This window comes from Cuculus canorus, chromosome 6, assembly GCF_017976375.1.
Source record: "Cuculus canorus isolate bCucCan1 chromosome 6, bCucCan1.pri, whole genome shotgun sequence".
NCBI lineage: Eukaryota > Metazoa > Chordata > Aves > Cuculiformes > Cuculidae > Cuculus > Cuculus canorus.
The window spans coordinates 35,074,375-35,086,458 of record NC_071406.1 but is presented as its reverse complement, the minus strand read 5'-3'; positions in this window follow the sequence as shown (position 1 = coordinate 35,086,458).

Below are 12,084 nucleotides of genomic sequence, written 5' to 3'. Positions count from 1 at the left end.
TCATTAGGGAAAGTAAGTAACCAGAATCTTACCAGCCCCCTTTACCAGCCTGTTTCTGGCCTGATCACGACCAAAAAACTCACAAAGCTGAATAAGATGTAGTAGGCTTTGGATGTGAGATGAAATAATCATAGAATCATAGAATGATTTGGGTTGGAAAGAACCTTTAAAGGTCACCTGGTCAAATCCCCCTGCAATGAGCAGGGACAAATGTATCCTATAATAAATAATTCCTATAGTTTGTGGTGATTTTTAAAATATATTTTAATAATATAGAATTCTAGTAAGCACCGGATATTAACAGTGTACTTTGATACTAAGGCACAAAAATAAACCTGAAAAATGGTCCCAGCTTCAGAGAGCTGATGACCAATGCTAAATGTATTTGTCACTTCTTTATAACTTACCAGCTATTATTGTTTGTATTTGAAAGTGTTTATGAGATGTTTCTGTAGATATATGATAAAATACATCCCTCTACATATCATTTAGTGTTGGAATCTAATCTGACAATCTGTTGGGCACATGATTAACTTTAGCTGATAAATAATTGTACACATATGATTTACTTGAATCAAACATTAGCTAAATACAAGTGAAAATAGGTAGAGAGAGTAGACATCAATAACCAAACTATGTTGGGGTTTTTTGCATGCTTCCCGTAAATATAGACTGTTTTTGCTGAAAAGGAGTGAGAAAGTCAATTCAACGTCCTCCTGGCCATTACTGTGAATTCTGGCCTTTCATCTTCAAAGTTCTTTCCAAACATTTATTAATTATATTTATGACATTACATAAGACTAATAGATAAATATCACCCTGCTTATGAGAAACTGAAACATAAAGGTGGGGTCATTTGTTCACAGCCACATGATGACTCAGCAATAAATCTAAGACTAGAATCCCAAAGTGCCTGGCATCCAGCCCTTTGGTCAGTTGCTGACTTTAGTCTCCTTCTCTGTCCTCTCCTGTGTGCCAAATCCTCACTTTTCCCCCTCTTTCTTTCTTCTGATTTTCCTTCTGCTTCCCGCAGGGCCCAATGGACACCACATCACATCCACATTGGCAGGTACAATCTTGAGTTTTTTCTTTCTTTCTTTCTTTCTTTCTTTCTTTCTTTCTTTCTTTCTTTCTTTCTTTCTTTCTTTCTTTCTTTCTTTCTTTCTTTCTTTCTTCCTTTCTTTCTTCCTTTCTTTCTTTCTTCCTTCCTTCCTTTCTTCCTTTCTTTCTTCCTTCCTTCCTTCCTTCCTTCCTTCCTTCCTTCCTTCCTTCCTTCCTTCCTTCCTTCCTTCCTTCCTTCCTTCCTTCCTTCTTTCCTGCCTTTGGCCTGTGCATATTCGAGAAAGTAGTCAATCTTGAATTGAATGTATCTTGTATTTGTTAATTTGATATACCAGAGCATAATTATATAATTTTACTAATTAAACAGCTGTGCTTAACAAAGCTGAAGACAGCAGAAGAATGTATCCGCTGTCTTAAATTAGTTAACAAAATAATTATTCTGATGGCTTCCTTTACATCTCTGAGTCTAGGCACCTATACAAAATGTTAAGGAACTAAACCATTTTATACCAAACAGTGATTCTCACAGCCATTTTCCATGTATCTAATTATGTAAAGAATAAAAAATGTGAAGACAAGCATGTTCCCCTGGACAATTCGGAGATTTTCACCTTCCTAGTGAGTAGCTCCTTCATTTACCACTACAACCTGCTATGCAGTACAACAGCACAAGCTTGTATATTGTAGACTCCTCATTTTCTCCTTTCAGATTGCCTTCTATAAATCAGTCAGGACACATTCAAGAGTTCTGATGGCTCTAGGCAATCATCCTAGAGGAAGTTATGTAAGGCCGAACACTACCCAAATTGCAGCTATAAGTGATAGTGTTTTGATTGGCTGTCTGGAGGCTTTTCCAGTGTCAAATGTTGGACACAAAGACTGAAGAAGAGTTTGAGAGAACTGAATGTGGCTCTTAGACTCCTAGAACCTCAGTTTTTCCACAGGGTAGTTGTAATACCAAGTGCAGAAGTGCTGCTGAGTCTCAGCGTAGAAATATTGGCGAAGTACTCTGAGAATAATGTGCAACCCAAACCCTTACATTATTAATAAACATATGCTGTCTCCAACAGCCTCAGCGAGGTTTTCAGAGAGTAAGAGTTTGACCTGTTATTCTAAATTTAGACATCTGTTATCATCTGAGATGCCAGGGCACAGGTCTCTTACAGGACCTGTGTTGTATTTGCCATTTGGATGCTTCAGATACACAGAGGTCTCTCAAACTTGATACCTGCGTTTAGGCAGCTTATTTTGGCACTACGTAGCATGTAGTCACCGTGCAGTTCTTTAGGTAAATTAATCATGGTTTTGAAACTTGTTATGCACAACAGCATAAACAAACTACTTGTTTTGCAACAGGAGGTACAAAATCAATTGCTGACAATAAGAATGTGGAGTAAACAGAAAGACTACAGAAGAAAGGAATTCACAAATGAAAACCCTGTACTCCTCAGGACCAATGTGAATATTGTGCAAATAGACATTAGTTAGAGGCTTAACTGTGTTAATGTTTTCTTCAATAATTATATGTTACAACAACTCTACTGTTTGTTTGCAAGGTTTAATACACCTCAGCAATGACTCTGAATATGTTTGACATCCAGAATTGCACCTTTGCTTAAGAAACATCCTCTGCCTGCTTATCCTATATAATTTTCCAACCACTTTGGAACCCTCTACTTAATTGTCTTTGGCATGGACTGTCATCCTGAAAACACTTCGAAGCACGTGCATAATAAATACATGACTATTTCTACTGAATACAGTAATGGGCAATTACGTATTTTTATAGGACTGAACACAGAATTACTGAGCAGCCTGTAGATTTAAGATTATTTACTCAATATTTACCTTGAAAATCAACTTAAATTGATCTTTTTGGCAGTGAAGCAAGAGTCCTGCCTCAGCCCTAGTTTAGGTCAGAAAAAAAAATCAATATAATGTATTAAGAGACAATCAGAAATCTATTAATCCTGCTGGTTTACTTTTTCCATGTGCAAACCCACACAGTGTAGTTGAAGAGTTTAGCTAATAGAGAGCTGTTCCTTTGCAATACCAGTAATATAAAGACTTAGATTTTTTTTAATCTCATAGTCATTCAAAGTCGTTTGAATATATTTGTTCTTTCTCCTGATATTGATATGGCAGGAAAAGATTCTTGCTAACTCCTCTTTGGCTAACATGCCAGGCTTCATATGACAAGGACCCCCATGATGTTGCTAACTTTCCATATCAGTTCCCAAAATTTATTAATGTTTGATCTCTTGATGTGCAAAATCTTAAAGATCTGATTGTGTTTATTATATTAACTTAACCTTGATTTAAATTTACTTGACTCATGAGCACAGAATACAGACCTATTTTTCATGAACAGTTCTTCTGTAATTTCAAGTTGTACATAACCCTTCCCCAAATTCAAATCAACATATACTTTTCAAACAAACAGGATCAGTTTTGTCCGTTTCTTCTTGACATACACTGATTCTACTTAGTGGATCTATAATGGGACTTAGTTACGTTTTCCCTAAAAGAGAGGTCTACAGCCTGCAGTTTGAGAAATTGAGTGCTGAGGGTGATCATGTTTCCGTGATCATACAATAACCTAGGCTGGCCAACTCTGTGCACTGTTCAATGCAGGTCCAAGACTAGGAGACTTGTCCAGCTGAGGGGAAAGGATGTATTCCCTGGGCCTTCTGACTACACTCTTGTTAAAACAGCTCAGGATGCAGCTGGCCACCTTTGCTGCAAGGACACACTGCTTCATGTTCAACTGCTTAATGTTCAACTGATTCGTATTTCACTTGTTGTCCACCAGATTAATTTCTTCAAGGCTGCTTCTTATACAGTTTCCCCTCATCCTGTACTGTTGAATGGGGTTATTCTATTCAAGGCACAATACTTTGCGTTTGCTTCTAATGAATTTTTTGTTGAAATGTTGACTGCATATGTTTTTCAGATTTTCAGTGAGCACTTGATTTCCCTAATTCGGGGAATTTGGGTCATTGATTTCCCTAATTTGGGCAATTTGGACCATTGCACTCTGAGTTGTTCTGTGAAAAATTGTACTTCAGCCAGTTATCTGGGTTAGGATAACAGGTCATCCTATCCACTTGGGAGTGCTACCCATAATAATAGGGTGGAGAAGTATTATAGCAAGATAACAGCAAGCTATCAGTCATATTTGTGTTTTCTTTTTAGCTTGATTTAAGCTAATGAATAAATTTGTGCTTAAGATATTGGGGAAAAAAAGAGTGCTGCAAGTACCGTAAGCTGCATTTTCAGCTCTGATAGAGCAGTGCTTGCAGAAAGCTGAAACTGAGGGCTACAACCATGATTGTGGCCAAAAACATTAGAAAAACATTCGAAAAACATTCTGAGGCAAAGGGGTTTGTATGTTGTCAGTGAATGTAGCTAAATAAATATGCTGGTGCCAATCAGATGTACCATTTTGGATATTGGGAGGTCTCCCCAGCAGAATTGCTGTAACATGATGCAGGCCACAGGTGTCATTAATGGAACAGAGAGGGAGTGCTTCCCTTGGTGTTACTTTAATTTTCACTTCAGATAAATTAGAAAATTAACGTAACAATATTAATAAGAATGCTCTTGTTAGAGCCACAATAAAAGACATTTTAGAGCAAACTTGCCTTTTCCAGGCTTTATTTTTAATTTTTCAATTACTTATAAATGCTAAACACCTTTTAAGAAAAAAGCCTGAAGATGGACAAAGCTTTCCATGGCAACAGCTTTGCCCAACTGAAACGATAGGTGATGTTTACCATTGTTAGTGAAGTGATATACCATCAGAGAAAGGAGGTATCAGGTTAGGTCTGATAGGTAAGCTACTCTTTGAAAGCTATGGCTAGAATTTGTAAGAATTGAAAGCTAAGTAATTGTAGAATGATAGCTAATTACTAGATGGGTTATTACCAATATTCAATACAGCACTGATATCAAAGGATTATATTAATGATATTGCAAAAGGGAAAAAAGATGGCTTATTAGTCCTTAATAAGAGATAGTAAGTTACTTAACCAATCCCTAACGTCACGCACAGTCAGATGGTACTACGAGCTTTTTATTATACCTGCAAAAGCATGCCAGAATCACCCATGCAGGTTTTGCTAAAGATTTGTGTAGCAAAGCCTCATGCCCCAGTGCAGAGCCCCGTTTACATGGTGCTGTGTATGGGCAAAGGGGCTCACCCGCATTCACCTGCAAAATTGATGCCTACAAAGCTGATGGCTGTTGAGGTGAATGCAGAAGATTTTGCATGCATGATTTTTATTTGCTGACATATACTTATTTCATCACGTAATTCTAAGTATGTCTTCTATTTTATGCTCTGGCTTCCAAAAAAATTACTTTAAAGTTGCAGCTAAATTGAACATAACTGAATATTGCTCTCCAAAGACAAACATGTTTTTCTAAAGACTGTTCTGGGAGACACCCAGAAACAGAAACTGATAGTGCAACTGAAGCTCTTCTAAGGGATTCCCCCTTTCCTGTTGTGGGATCACTGATGCTTACAGATTGTTCTGTTTAAAGTAACGACAGGTCAAAAGAAGATTTTATTCTCTGGTTCACTTCTATTCCAAAAAGTCTTTCAACTTTGTCTTAAATCTAGGATTGATTTATTTATTTCATTGAAACTGGCAAACACTAAATATGTGCCTGAAGTTAAAAATGTGCTTTTAAGTATTTCCTTAGCACAGAATCAGAATAAAATATTGCAGAAAGGTAAACAGGAATGTCAAAATCTAACTGTCTTAAAGAGGTGAACCATAATCTTCAGCAGGAGTTGTTCAAGAGAAGAATGCCTTTTACTTATAACAGGGTTTCTTTCTTAAGGAGTACACATACTGTCTGACTTGCTTTCACATTTGATTTTGTTATATGTATCAAAATTCCTGAACATTGAATTAAGTAATAAAGACAAAATTCATAGGTATTACAAGGCTGTAGGGAAAATAACAAATCCCAATATTTTCATATTGTACACTAAAATACAGACAGGAAACAAAATACTGTTTATTAGGCACTGTTATATTTTTTAGTAACAGAACAATGATACTCTGTAGGACACAAACTGCAGTAAGTTCTAATGAAGAAAACTAAATTAAATGAGCTTAAATTGCAGACACTCGAATATTTTAGCCTCCAGACTCATTTCAGTCTCTTCCTAACACACTATTCCAATTCAAGTCAGTAATTTCCACTCTTGAGAGTGAATGTTGAGTATGAATAGGGAGTTTACAGAAATGCTACTGTTGACATTTGGGTGTGAAATACGTACTTGCTCCTAGTAGATGTGGTGTTTTCCTTTCTTTTAGTTACTTCTTTCTCATTTGGTAGAAGATGCTTTCATTATTTATGTTTTGGGTACAGTGTTTTCTTATGACTAAGAAAGCTCAGACAAAATGAGTCTTACTGAAACAAGTTGTCACGCAAAATGTAGGATTTTAATTAAGTTGTTTTGCTTAGTATTTAGGCCATCACTTTTCAGTTACAAATGTCTTAGTTTGGGCATGTGAGCACAAAGCTGGTTCAGCCCCCTGAGCTGAAGTTTTGTATAAGGCAAATCTAGCCTCACCAAATAAACCCTGAATTCTGAATGTGCCAGAGCTGCTGGATGGTTTTCCTACAAAAGTTTGCCACAGGACTCTATCTCTGATTATGAAAATACGATTGTTTCAGGCTAAAATGACTGCAGTCTGTTGTATAGTCCTAAGAGGCAGGAGCTGTCATTGTGAAGTTTGTAAGAAACAAACCAATAGGAGCTTCACACTATGAATCTTAGAGAAGTGGTAGGGAGTACACATTTATTTAAGGAGGATTAGTCTATAGATACTCAGATTACTTACATATAAGTGAAATAAACACATTTGGAGTAAAAAACGTCTCCTTTGAAAGGAAGCAGGAATCCTAGGACACCTGGGAGACTTTTCTCCAGCCCATGTCTGCCTTCTTCCCTGTGCAAGTGCATTGCAAATGCTGAACTCCAGATGACAGATACGGAGGTGGTAGTTCTGGTGGTTGAACATTCATGAGCAACTGAGCCACAGCTTTCCATGCCTAAGTCATAGCAGAGGTCAATTCAGTAAAGGCTTCAGTGTTTCATGCTTCAAAAGGCAGCAGATTATATATACATTCTTCCAGTTTTGCTAGGCCTTGTGTAAGCTAATTGAGAAAAAAACACTTCGCTCACCAAGAGGGGCATCTTAATGAAGAATGGTAACACCATGATAATTAAAATTCATGAAACCTCTCAGCTAAGTGTAAGATCTGAGCTTACATGAGGTCTCTCACTATTATTCATGCCTCTTTGGTTAAACCATGATGATATTTGTAGGCATTATTTTGTAAAATTGCTATTGCTCTAGATTCAGCAGCACTATTACAAGCACAGTGCTTAAAGAAGCTGCCACTGATGTGGGCAGTTGTTTAAAGACAAAATATATCCCCTCTTATTTTTCAAGACATGTCTTTCCTGGAAGTGTATCTGTGAATATTCTTGGCATCGTAGTTAAGCACTTAACAATAATTAAAACATTTTCAGTTGTTTACCTCTTGTAGTTGAACTGTTGCCCTTGTTGACAGACTAGTTAAATATATTCTAAGTTTTTCTTCAGTTCTTTGGCTGTCTCATTAGAAATATTTTGAAGAATGTTTCTGTCTTTTGAATGAAATTTTTATATTTTAATCTGAAACTAAACCCCCCCAAAAGAATCCAGTAGTTTCATTTATTCAGTCAAATAATAATCAGAGAGATGACAGTAGTCATATGTTTTTAGTAAAGCATAAGGAATTTATCCAATGAAAAACTTTGGCTAGGAAGACTAGAACATAAATACATGTGTTTATGATTCCTGCACATCACCAGTGATAGGCTGTAAAGAATTAAGAGATTTCTATTAAGAATAAAATGCCTGTGTGACAGCTACAACAGCAGTAAGTATAAATTCTGAAAGGGTTTTCCTCACATGAAAAAAAAGAAACAAAACAAAGATAAATTGTGCCATCTAATAGTCTGGAAAAGTAGTAATAAAAGAAATGGTTAAACCATGGGAAAATCAGAGTTGTAGGTAAGAACAGGAAACATCAAGTTATTAAGTAGAAGGCTAGGAGCGGCCTTAGTATAGAAGAGGCTACAGGGCTGCCCACAAAGATGTATCTTCCAAAGAGTGGTGGAAAGCCAGGGTTATCTGCATAGCCAGGTTGTGTTTACTGATTTGGTCAACACTTGTCTCCAAAATCCCACTTTTTAGTCTCCACTTCCACTATGCCAGAGACAATTAGTCATATCTGGGCTCAAATCCTCAGCTGGTATCCTGTCCCATTATGTAAATTATTGCTGTAAGGCTGCTGAGTCGGGTCTGTACCAAGTAAAACTGGTAACTCCTCTCACACAGCTTCCAGCTATTAAACACCTCCCTAAATGCATCTGAAATCTGTAAATATTGTGGTAAAAAGACTGGTAAGCCAGCCAACGTGAAACAAGAGCTGCTTCTTTGAAATATGCACAAGGGCTTTGCAAAACAACGTAACAAAATTTGGATTTCATGGAGTATTAATATTTGGGACTTTTTTTAGCAGCATTAGGTTTAACATTGGTCCTGCAAGGCATGTTCTGTTATTCCTGTTTGACAGGGAGAGAAACCAGAACACAGACTTATTTTAATAAGCATCTGGGGAAAGACCACCAAACTTCACAACTAAAACTGTGGATTTTTCCTACCTGCCAGCTCCACTGCTTTTGGAACTAGACAAATGCTTCATAAATCAGCTCTGGTCATTTAGCTGTATATCTAAGACTTCTGGACAAATTGTTAGGACAGGGGCTGTTCAGTTATATTCCTTCAGATATAACAAATGCTGTCTCTACATCACACGTGCAGTGCCTCTGGTAAGTCTGGAGCACACAGGACCTATGGTATATGAACTGCCTCGGTTTATTTGCACTATGCAAATTATTTGCATTGTGCACTCTGGACATGCTGATTTTATTGTGTGCAGATCAACTCTACATTGCATACCACACAATCTTTCACTGACATCCAATATATTCAATATTTCATGGACACAATGGATTTACTGTGTATACACTGAACGGACTATAAGTACTTCTGTCTGAGAAATCTCAGAGAGTTAAGGAAACTACTACTTTTAAAATTTCAAAGGACTATAGGTATGTTTTCTTGCCTTTTTCTCATTCCTTAAATATCACAAAAAGTCATTGCCAGTAGGAAAAAATAACGAGGAGGATTTCAGCTATATTATCCAAGGTACATGTATGAAGTACTGCAAGTGTTCCATCAGAAATAGTTATTTAAACCATAATTTGTCCAAGTTGTCTAGTAACAATAAAAGGTCTAACCAACAGTGCTTTTCTGGTAAGTGTTCCTAGTGTTACTGTAATCTCTTAAATCTCCTAAAGAGCAAATCTCTTTAGGATCCAGTTCTGCTACTGCTGCGTTATGTATGGTACCTGACAGACCGGATCAGACCCCGGATCTATCTTGTCCAGCAACTGAACTTTAACAGTGGCTGGAAGGGCCACCAGGGACAGAGGTGGAAAAGATGTAAATCAAGTGTCTTGGCCTGTTTAGACCACTCCAGGCATCTTGTCATGCTGCTAGAAATCGTGTGAGTGTGATCGCATGAGTAACTTAGACGCTACTTAAAGCCTTACTTCAAAAGAAACCCAAGTAAGCTCAGTGCATCTGTGAAATACACCAGAACTGTCAGTAAAGGTGCAAGCACTGAAACTTAAAACCAGCTAAGTACAATCTGATTCTGAAATACTGTAAGTTATTTATTTAATATAGTGTAATATTATTAAAAACGTTATTTTTTTTTGAAAAACAATGGTCTTTTTATCTGTTAGTCAAGAAGAATGCAGTTTAAGCAGTAAAGCTTCATAAGAAAATTCTCTCTGCTTTTGAGGCCAATCTGAGAAAAGATTTTGTACGTTTTCTAAGGAATATATCATAAAAAGAAACATCTAATTCACCTAGGATAACCGATCCTATAAAACGAGTAATTTTAGCCTTCTTATGTTTATATGACATTTTTTACCATATTACTCTTTCCCAAGCTATAGTTCCCTTTATGCAAAGGATTAACTGTGATTCATGCATAGAAAGTCATCTAATTAACACGAGAAATACTTTGAACAAGATCACAGGAGTGGCAAAACCAGAACAGATTATTGCTCCATTACATCAGGCACTTGCTTCTGGGATGGCCTACATACTTGGGGGGGAAACAAAGCAGTCCAAACCAAAAGCAATTTTACACATATAGGAGGGGACTTGGCAGTATTGCACATCAGAAAAAAATATTTCAGCCCTGGTAACCAAGAACAATTGCTATGTTTTCTCAAGCGCAAGGACAAGTGCTTCTTAATTATTTTCATAGTATCCTGAAAAAAGCCACCTCATTGCACATTCTGGCTGGGTTTAAGCTGTGTAAAAAAGCAGGTTGTGCCCTCAAATACAAAATATAAGTCCCACAGGGTGCAAAAAAATAAATATTTATGGTATGAAGTTCATAGAATAGTTTGGGTTGGAAGCGATCTTAAAGACCATCTAGTTCCACCCCCCCCACCATGGGCAGGGACATCCCGCTGGATCGGGGAACCCAAGGCCCTATCCAACCTGGCCTTGAACACCTCCAGGGATGGGGCAGCCACAACTTCCTTGGGCAACCTGGGCCAGTGTCTCATCACTCTCACTGTGAAGAAATTCTTCCTAATGTCTAGTCTAAATCTGCCCCTCTCCAGTTTATACCAGTTCCCCCTCGTCCTATCACCACAAGCCTTTATGAATAGTCCCTCTTCAGCTTTATTGTAGCCCCTTTCAGGTACTCGAAGTTTGCTATAAGATCTCCTTGAAATCTTTTCGTCTCCAGCCTGAACAAGCCCAACTCTCTCAGCCTATCCTCCTATGGGAGGTGCTCCAGCCTGCTGATCATCTTTGTAGCCCTCCTCTGGATCCATTCCAAGAGTTCCATATCCTTCTTACACTGAGGATTCCATAACTGGACACAATACTCCAGATGAGGTCTTGCAAGTTGATGTGCTGTCCCATCCTGCTGCATCTGCAGCGGCTGCAGCTGCACAGCGCACGTTGTCATGGAATCATGGAATGTTTTGGGTTGGAAGGGACCCCAAAGCCCACCCAGTTCCACTCCTTGCCATGGGCTGCTCAAAGCCCCATCCAACCTGGCCTCGAACACCGCCAGGGATGGGGCAGCCACAGCTTCCCCGGTCAGGCTGTGCCAGCGCCTCCCCGCCCTCAGCGTGAGGAATTTCCTCCTCACTGTGGTTTTGGTACCTCGTGCTGTTTGTTTGGGTTTTTTTTTTTTGGTTTTTTTTTTTTTTTTTTTTGCAAGCTCTGCTGTGCGATTCGCCGCTTCTCTCACAGTCCACGATTCTCGCTGTAGTTGAACGTTCAACAATTTCCCACTGTTGAAAGCCAAAAAAAAAAAAAGCCGCGGGAAGCAGCGCAGCCGCTCCCAACGCAGAGACCGGAGGGCTCCGACCGGGACCCCGCAGGAGCGGGACGGGGCGGCACTCCCAGGCGTGTGGGCCTCCCAGACGGGCGGGAAGCGCCGCGGGGGGCCCTGCGTGCCGGGCGGGGAGGGGGCGGCAGGGAGGACGGTGCGTGTGGGGCTCCCAGGCGTGCGGGAGGAGCGGGGGGTGCGGGGCTCCCGGTCAGGCGGGGGCAGTGCTGGGGGCGGTGCTGTGCGGGCCATGCTGTGCAGGCAGCAGTGCGAAGGGGGGGCGGCACAGGGGTGCGGGGAACGCTGTGCGGGGGCGGTGCGTACGGGGGGGTGGTGGTGCTGTGCGGGCTGTCCTGTCCCGTGCGAGACGCGGTGCGCAGGGCAGTGCTGTGCGGGCAGGTGCTGCGCGGGGGGCGGTGCCATGTGTCTCCCGGCCGTGCAGGGGGGGCGGTGCGACAGGTTTGTGTGCCGAGCGAGGGGTAGGAGTGCCCCGCCGTGCTGTGCGGAAGGGCGGTGCGC